Source organism: Scomber scombrus, chromosome 2 (genome assembly GCF_963691925.1).
Source record: "Scomber scombrus chromosome 2, fScoSco1.1, whole genome shotgun sequence".
NCBI lineage: Eukaryota > Metazoa > Chordata > Actinopteri > Scombriformes > Scombridae > Scomber > Scomber scombrus.
This window is the reverse complement of record NC_084971.1, coordinates 29363863-29373082: the sequence shown is the minus strand read 5'-3', so window position 1 is coordinate 29373082 and position 9220 is coordinate 29363863. Positions and strand designations below refer to the sequence as shown.

At 35.4% G+C, this 9220-nt stretch overlaps 1 long non-coding RNA gene across 1 annotated transcript; it reads right to left on the bottom strand.

The window, feature by feature from the left end:
- Positions 1–456: 456 nt before the first annotated feature.
- Positions 457–2972, bottom strand: LOC133996354 (uncharacterized). The gene is made up of 3 exons (XR_009927211.1): positions 2789–2972; positions 598–1021; positions 457–495 (listed from the first exon to the last, which is right to left on the bottom strand). It is a non-coding gene; the product is annotated as an uncharacterized LOC133996354 (long non-coding RNA).
- Between the last annotated feature and the right edge of the window lie 6248 nt (positions 2973–9220).

Sequence of the window (9220 nt, the reverse complement as noted above, 5' to 3'; positions counted from 1 at the left end):
CCATGGTCTCACTGAACTCCTCCCACAACTCCTTAATATTTCTGTGTTGAATTTATGTAAGAATAATTGTTCAGGCCCTACAGCTGTTGAAAGATCAGCGATCTCACATTTTTTAGATCAGGTAAAAAGTGTTCAGGTAAAATGGGCCGAAAAACTGGATCACTCAAATTGCAAAGTGAGTCATTTCTGAAAACACAATCTCATCAACTTTAATTTCAAAACACATCTATGCACTATAACACTATATTATATACTGTATACAACGTTTAAATTGCATTAAAACAACAATTTCATAAATAAAGAAATTGTGTATTCACTTTTTGGCCTCTCTGGACTGTCTTCCTATAATAACCTCATGCTCCCCTCTTCCTCTCCTCTCCCACTGATTGCATTTATAGATTCTTCCCTTACAGACATCCTTTCTTTCTTTCTCTTTCTGTTTCTATACCCTTCTTCCTGTTTCTTTCTTACCCTTCTTTCTGTTTCTTTCTTACTCTATTCTCTGTTAATTTTCTTTTACATATTGTCTGTAATGATTAGATCTAGATGTTGCTTTCCTTACAATCGATCACTTCTATATTTACATGCCACTTTCACCTTTTCACTTCTAAGTTTGTGTGGTGTGTGTGCACAACTCATATTGGCACTCATGAGTGGTGCACACACAGTGAGTTTCTTTATTATTGATTTATCAACCTTATCATTGACAAGTAAGATTTGGTATGTAAGGCAACTAACCATGCAGTTTTCTTCAGCAGTCTTGATATGAAGTATTGTCCCTCCCTCCTTAACAACCTCAGACCAGTCAAATCAATTGTTACATATAAAGTGCAGTTGTGGCAAGAGTTTTAAATAATTTGCAGTCATTGGCTGTTCATCGTTAAAGAGCCAAGATGCTCAGACCTTAAATGGCCCATTTTACCTGATGGCCCAATTTAGCTGATATCACCCTATCACTCTCTTTAAGTTTTTGTTTTCTGTGTTGTCTGGACTTGAGGGATCCATCACCTGGCCGTTATAACTGAAAAAAAGAAAATAATGTGTTGTATAAGTATAATGTGGGTTAATTATGTTTCAAAGTACATTAAAAAAAATATAAGAAAAGCAATATTTCTCAGTTCAAGAAGTTTCATCGTTTGGCTCACAATCTTTAACAACATTACGGTATCCTTTTAGGCAAGTTTAATGGAAATCTGATTATTTGTGTGTTCAATGATTATCAATGTAAATTCTAAAAACGTATAGACTCAGTAGATTCAGTATGGATGCCAACATTCATGTTATTATTTACACCTGTACTTTTTCTGCTTTGACAAGTCAAACTGCTGTGAAAAAGGTCCGATGATTAGAAGAATTAAGGACAGAAACCATGTTGGCAGTAGTTGGATTTATGTTAATTGGTTTCACCCTGTACATCTCAGGTATGTTATAGATGTTCATCCTCTCTGATGTAATGATAATTTACTGTAAACTGTAAGAAATGCACATAACATTTGTAATGTAGTTAAGGAGTTATACTGTGAGCAATTAATAGAACATTTTCAGATTGATTTACAGAAAAGATTCTCAAGATTTTTACTTCATCTGCCAGATTGAACTCTTCAACATTATTCTATTATTAGTTTCATTTTGTATGCTCTGCAGTGTCTTAAGTGATCAGACACTTCTGCAGTTTGCACCACAACCACCACCCACAGACAGTTTCACATCTCTCTGTTCTTGCTTAAACAACTTTTACAGCCTTTCAATGAAAATATAATGTTGCTTAATGCTACACTATCTGGCATGAAGAGCCAATATTAAACTATTAAAACTGAAAATAACAATCATAATTGTCATGAGACACCATCAGGTTAAAGTCAAAATGTGACATCAAATGACTACTGCGGTTTGTCCTAGATTCTTCACTGGAGGTGTTGTTGGGTTAAAAGGAAGGAAGTGATTTTTTAGTGGCAGAGCTGCATGCTGTGCAACTGACCACAACGCTCACAATGACTAACAGTCTATTCTGTCCTCTTAAGCCTTTAATCTGTAAGAGGACTGCTGTTGATTTTGAGAATGTATTAATACTTTGGATGTTTTTTTAGTTTTCTGTATTGTTTGGATCTTAGGAATCCAAAAAAGTGAGGACTATGTTCTGTAAGTATTATGAGGGTAATTTATGTTTCAAAGTGTAATAATAAAAATATAACAAAAGCAGTTTTCCTCAGTTGCAGTTCCATCATACGGCTCACAATCTTTAACTACATTGTGATAATGTTTAGGTCCTCTACAGCATATATCCCCCAGCTCTTCTCTTCAGTCTTTGCCAGGTCGTTCAGTCAGCTATAGTGATACAGCAGCGCCTGGGCCAACTCTTTAACTTTCTTTTTTGCATGTTGCTTCATATGTCAGCCTTCCCACTCTTAACTGTGTTCCTTTTGTGCCTCAGGTTCAGCCCAGTGCCTGTCTGTTCAATCTCTTTGCTCAGCTCCCCCTGAACCAGACCCCCTCTCTCCACTAACTTCCCACCTCAACTCTGCAATAAACTCTTTCAGTTACTTTAGCCATTCATGTCTGATTCCTAATCTTGCGTCAAAAACCCCTCAAATCCTCACAGGAAACCTTGCATGCAAGTTTAATGTAAATCAGTGGTTTGTTGAATGATTATCAAAGTAAACATGACAGTGACAGAAGTGTTATCTAAATAGTACTAATAGGTTCTGAGATATCAAATAGACCAACCTGTAATAAGCTAAATAATTCTTATTTTCTCAGATATAATGAGTTGTAATGAAGAGATGCTTACTCAGGGGTTGTGTTGGATCTTTAGTTGACAACAGAATAGGGGTCTTGCTCCTGTTCTCCAGGCTGATGTGGCTGGACGGTGGAGTAGAGAGGATTTATCTGGTCCTTATAGTCAGCTCTGCTATCGTAAAGGTCAACCTGTTGTGTTACTTGAGCTGGGATGTCTTCATACACAGGACCAGGGTTTAGCTGATAGAGAAACAAAATAAATAATATCAGTATACAATATGTTGCATTTAAAGTTTTGTCTGATGCTCCAAAGAAATTCAATAGGAAACAATAAACACCATGATTTTGGATTGATTAAGTAAGTGTAACAGCAGATATTCAGTATCTTTATATTCCAGTTTCATGATAAAGCAAATTAATAGCAATAAAAATACATTTCCCCATTCAGGGTTTCTCCAAGAGAATTATCAACACTGAAAATAATGATAAAAATAGTGTTTAGTAACAAAAATGAACCAGTGAGAAAAGCATTTAAAAGGGTTTGTGTGCAATGATGTTATGTAATGTAGCAGAATTGTTTAAATTATTTTATTTACCTCCATATTGTCTGATGTTTCAGGTTTAGGAGAATGTCTGGAGGACCTCTTTCTCCTGCTTAGTGAATTGAGAAATGAGAATATAAAAACAAATAGATGATGTCAGGTTAGTGTGTAAATATCATGACTCTGAAACAAAGCTCAGTGTTTCTCACCTAATCCAGAAGAAGACAGCGAGTGGCATTATAACCAGGAGAGCAGCAACAACTCCTGCAGCTGCTGTTGTTAATGTTCCTGTAATACTTTGGACAGTTAGAGTCTTTTCACCAGAGATGATGTTTTGGTGGGTTTTGACAGCACAGGAGTAGCTTCCTGCATGTTGAATGGTGACTGGGTCTAGAAGCAGGTGTTTGTTTTGGCTCTCTGGCTCCGTCAGACGTCGACTGTTCAGGTACCAAATGTAGTTTGTGTTGTCAGTCAGAGGACAGCTGGTACTGCAGGTCAGTGTGACTCTCTGGCCCTCTGTCACCACAGCAGGATGCAACTTAACCTCCAAACCTGAAAGATGATTAGATTGGACAGTAAATGTAAAAGAGACAAATCATCTCAAAAGTCCTCATACTGAAATGACAAACTAGGGTCGAATTTTGACAAATCACAGATACATCTTTACACTGTATTGTTATGAATTTCAGGAGTTGCATGATCCTTATTGTGTGTCCTTAATTTAACTACAGTTACATTATTCTGACTGTCTACTTTTGCAGCTGTTATCATATTAAACATGAACCAGCCTTTGATCTCTTGTACAGTCATTGATGAGTAAAGTCTGCTGACTGCTGTCAGTACATGGTGAGGAAGCAGCAAAGTCTCTATTGAAAAGTACACAGACAGAAATTACCTGAGACAATCAGAGTCACTCCGAGTCGATTACTCTTCCAAACTCCATAATCTTCTTGGAGTCTGAATGTGTATTCTGCTGAGTCATTCTTCTTCAGGTTGTTGATTCTCAGGATGTGCTGGTTGTTCATGTTGTCAACATACTGCACACGGCCTGCATCCTCAGTCGGCTTGACAGCTTCCTCTTTACCACTTCTATTCCTTTTATACCAAACTTTAGAGCTGGGCTTCTTGTTGACAGGATACAAATAGTCACTTGAAATGTCCACTGAAGAGCCTTCCAGGGCGCAGATTCTCCTTCTTATGTAATTTACACTCCAGCAGCTCTTACCATTAACACCTGAAATATAAATTGAAGATTTAAAGAAAGGTCACCAAAAATATCTGCAAAAAGTCTGATTGTCTAATACTTAAAAATCAGTGATGGAATTTGTTTTCTGCAAATTCTTCCTTAGGAAATATCACACAATGTGAAAGCCACTAAAACGCGACTTTATATTTGTATACGACTCTACGCAAAAAATTTAAAACATAGTTTAGATTTATACTATAGAACTTGAATTTATTTTTTCTTTATGGAAAAATCTCTAAAATGAACAACTTATGAATTTATACATTTCTAATATCAGTCAATTTCACCTCTAATAAGACACACTGGTTACCAACAGATCACCTCCATCACTGACTAAATCATTATTAAGATAATTAACACTACAAAGTAGAATCAAAACCTCTGACAGTATAACTAAAAATTAAACATTACACACTTTTAAGACAAATGTTTATTACATGAAGGAAAAGAAAAATGTTTCATATTGTAATGAATTTCTGTTACTTTAGTGTTTGATGTTGAGACATTATTAAAGTCATCATATTTCATATTGCTCATTAAACATGCAAACTGTCATGTTTGTGTAAGTTATAACAGACTCTAAGTTGGTTTATACTCACAGACTTCAGCAGAGTGCAGATCCTCGTGATCTTTGACAGCACAGGAGAAGATATCAGCAGAGGAGCTGGAAGCTGATGAAAACTGTTTCTTCTTAATCAACATGACATTTCTGCTCTTGTACCACCTGTAGACAGTTTGGTTGTCAGCCAGTGGACAGCTGGTGTTACAGGTCAGTGTAACGTTCACATCTGCAGGAGTCCTTTGAAGGCCTACTTCTGTTAGGAGATGTTAAATACAGTAGTCAACAGTTTATAGGTGCCATGTTGAATTAAATAAAAAAAATAATATATTGATTACCAAAAATATTAAAGCGTGGTTAATCCAGAAAAGAAGAATGTGTGGAATTGTAGTAAGTATTTTGGTATTAAAATTGTAGGTGGTGGGAGTGGTGTTTGTGTAAATGTTTGTGGACATTTAGAAAAAAGTTAACCTCTGGGATATGTGATGGAGCAGGACTCATTCACTGATGTCTGCTTTTCAGAGCACATTCTTCCTTTAGCGTAGGTCACAGTAAGCAGGTCGATGTGACAGAATCTGAACAAAAACAAATAGTATTTAATAATTTAACTGGTGAACACTTAGTTATAGCATTTCAAAGACATTGTAATTTAAATAGCTTAAATAGTAGAAATATTCTTGGAAGTGTTTAACTAGAGGTTTTGTAACATGAAGAGGAGCCAAATGTTGTCACTCACCCACTGAGACTTCAGGAGCTCTGAGATGCTCGTAGCCTTTGACAGCACAGGAGTATCTGACTGCTTCCTCACTGCTGACCAGCTGTTGGTACCAGGGAGACCAGTCCTGATAGAGAAACTCTCTGTTCTTGTACCAGATGTAGGCTGCAGGGTTTTCAGTCAGAGGACAGCTGGAGCTACAAATCAGTGATACTGTCTGTCCCTCTGTGGCAGGAATCACCTTCACCTGCAGGTCTGAGATGATGGTGAATAACGTGAGAGTTCATATACTGATTTCATTCTTAAAGTAACACATTAGTGACAAACACTGTACCTGTAACATCGAGGAAGAATCCACTGTTCAAGCAGTCTTGTATGTAGTTTGCATTCTCCGAACAGCAGTAAAGCTTTGTTTCACTCTCTGTCAGATCTTTGATTGTTAGAGTTGGATGAGTCTCTTCAGACATGTTATACTTTATATGATTTCCATCTGCAGAGAGCTCTTTGAGAACATGCTTGGATCTTTTCCAGTGTCTAGTGAACCATTTCATGCTTGAATTGTGATGTTGAGCTGAGCAGGGCAGATCCACTGATGAACCTTTTAAGGCACAGATGTATTTTGCTCGTACCTGAACCCCTTTAAAAAAAATAAACGCAGATCATTTCATAAGTTTAATTTTCTTCCAATAATAATCATTTAGTATTGTTAGAATGACCTATTGTTAATGAAGGACATTTGTTGTATAAACTGCTGTTTTCTTCAAGTTGTGCACATTTTAACTAATCTTTAACGGAAACAATAATTTAAATTGTACATTAATTGTAAATTAAGGACTTTTTCCCCCCATCAAGTTATGCATAAGTCATATAATCAAGTGAAACAGAATATTTTACAGATTATAGTTAATAATCTGATATTGCATATATCATGTTTACAGTCATTAAACAAGAATAAAATAAACAATAATTCATACCTGAGATGCACAGAATGAAACCCACAAACACACAGCCAGCTTCTGTCAACAACATGTCTGCTGTAGTCTCTCCGCTTCAAAACAGAAAGTTGATCATATTATTTATTTAAAGACCTTACCACACCTGCTGAGTTTATGAAAGCTCATAAAACTCCCGAACTGTAAATAAATGGTCAAAATCAACAGCTTTCCTCTTACAGTGTAAAGGCTTAAGAGGACAGAATAGACTGTTGATCACTGTGAGAATGGCGGGCGGACAAACATCATGCAGCTCTGTCTAATTCACTTCCTTCCTGATTTTAACCCAATGAAACTTCAAATACAGAATCTATCAGTAGTTATTTGAAGTCACAGTTAACAGGAAACCTTTGACTTTCATTTGAAGGTGTCATAATTTTTCTGTATCTCATCACAATTATTATTGTTATTTTGAGTTTTTATAGTGTGTTAGACTTTCATGCCAGGCATCGTAGTGTTAAACTACTTTATATTTTCATTGAGATATTGCAAAAGTTACTGAAGTGGGAACAGAGATGTGTGCAGCTGTCGGTGGTTTTTGTGGTGGAACTGCAGAAGTTCACGGTCACTTAAACACTGCAGAGCCTGCAGAATATAACTAATAATAGTAGAATATGTTGTAGTCTAAGGAAATCTGAAGAGCTCATTCAGGCAGATGAAGTAAAAACTTGAGAGCCTTTTGAGAGAATCTTCCTTTTCTGTTTTCTGTAAATTGTTCACAATATTAACTCCTAAACTCCATCAAAAAATGTTATGTGTATTTGTCACAGTTTACAGTAAATGATCATTACATCAGTGAGAATTAACATATACCATACCTGAGATGTACGGGGTGAAACCAATAAACACACATCCAACTTCTGCCAATTACATCTTCTAATAAGTGGACCTTTTTTTTTTATAGCAGACATTTTCGTGAGGAGAGTGGCTATAAAACAAGGACACACCACCTATATATTTGTTTATTTTATTGTCTGAGATCCTAATTTTTGTGTCATTCAGATTAACATTTATTGTTGATGTTATTTGTTTAATTTTTCAGCAGTTATTGTGCTCCTACTAGATTTCACAGGCATTGTACATTGTTGATGTAGTAACTAAATTTCGCCACAAGATGGAGGTATATTGTTGTGCAGTGCTGAGATGAAACATGGGCAGAAATGTGTTGCTAACAATGTCATTGTGTATTTGCAGTTCGCAGAAAAGATAAAATATAAATCAAAAGTGCACTGAGTATCTTATTCAAGTGTGCAACATTTTGACTTGTCATAGCAGAAAAAGTACAAGTGTAAATAATAACATTAATGTTGGCATCCATACTGGGTCTGTAAGTTGATTGTATAACATTGTTTGTTTCTGCTATATCATAACTGCTGACCTCATGAAAGCTCATAAAACCATTTTTAACTGGAAAGTGTAAATTAAGAGCAGGTTTACAGACTAATGAAGCCAGAATGAACTATTGATCAGTGTGAGGGTGGCTGGCAGACATGCTGCATGTAGCTCTGATACCAAAAATGAACCTTCCTCATTATAATTCTCAGTAAAATAAAACCACAGATAAACAATCAATGTAGTGCAGCAGTTGTTTACTTATTTGATGTCATATTTTAACAGCAGAGTTAAACTGCATCAAATTGTCGTCATAAAAAGGTGATAAAGTTCCAAGTGTAGGGCGGAGAGGTGCGGGGCTGTCGGTGGTTCACAGTGAGAAAAACAAAAAAACACTTGTGAAGAGGAAGTTGCACACATAGTTTTTATTATCATATCAAACACAGAAGAACATGTTTCTGAGAACAAGTTTTACAAAAGCTATTTTACAGTTACAGCTGTAATATTATATTATTATTTTACTCTTATTTTATTCATTTATTTTTCTTCTTTTTTATTTTATGTATTGTGGCTTATTTATGTATTTGTATTATTATTATTTTTAATTTATTTGTTCTTATATTTTTTTATACAGTATATGTTTACATCATAATATTTTAATGCTGTATATTTTATATTATGATATATCAGTTTAATTGGAGGAAGGGAGGGAGAAAAAAAAGTGTATTGATGTTAAGTTGGTTTAAAAGTGTATCGATAATGCCAAGACTGTCTAATATTTGTTTTGGATATACAGCAACTACTGGCAATTACTTTACTGTATGCAATGCTTTGGAAAAAAGAAAAAAAGACACTACATCTTCATTCATGTAAATCTGGATTACAAAGTTTAGACCAACCCAGTCTCACTGCAGGTGGTGGGGTTAAATTTAGTTGGAAAGCCATTTGAGAAAAGGATTATGGACAACAACTGCTTTTATTATTTTATATTCTCTTTGTAAAAAAAAAAAAAAAACGAGAGGAAAGCAAACATTTTTAGTTATAATACAATTGTACCTGACTGAAAACATAGCAAGTTGCATCAAAAATAAAAACAAA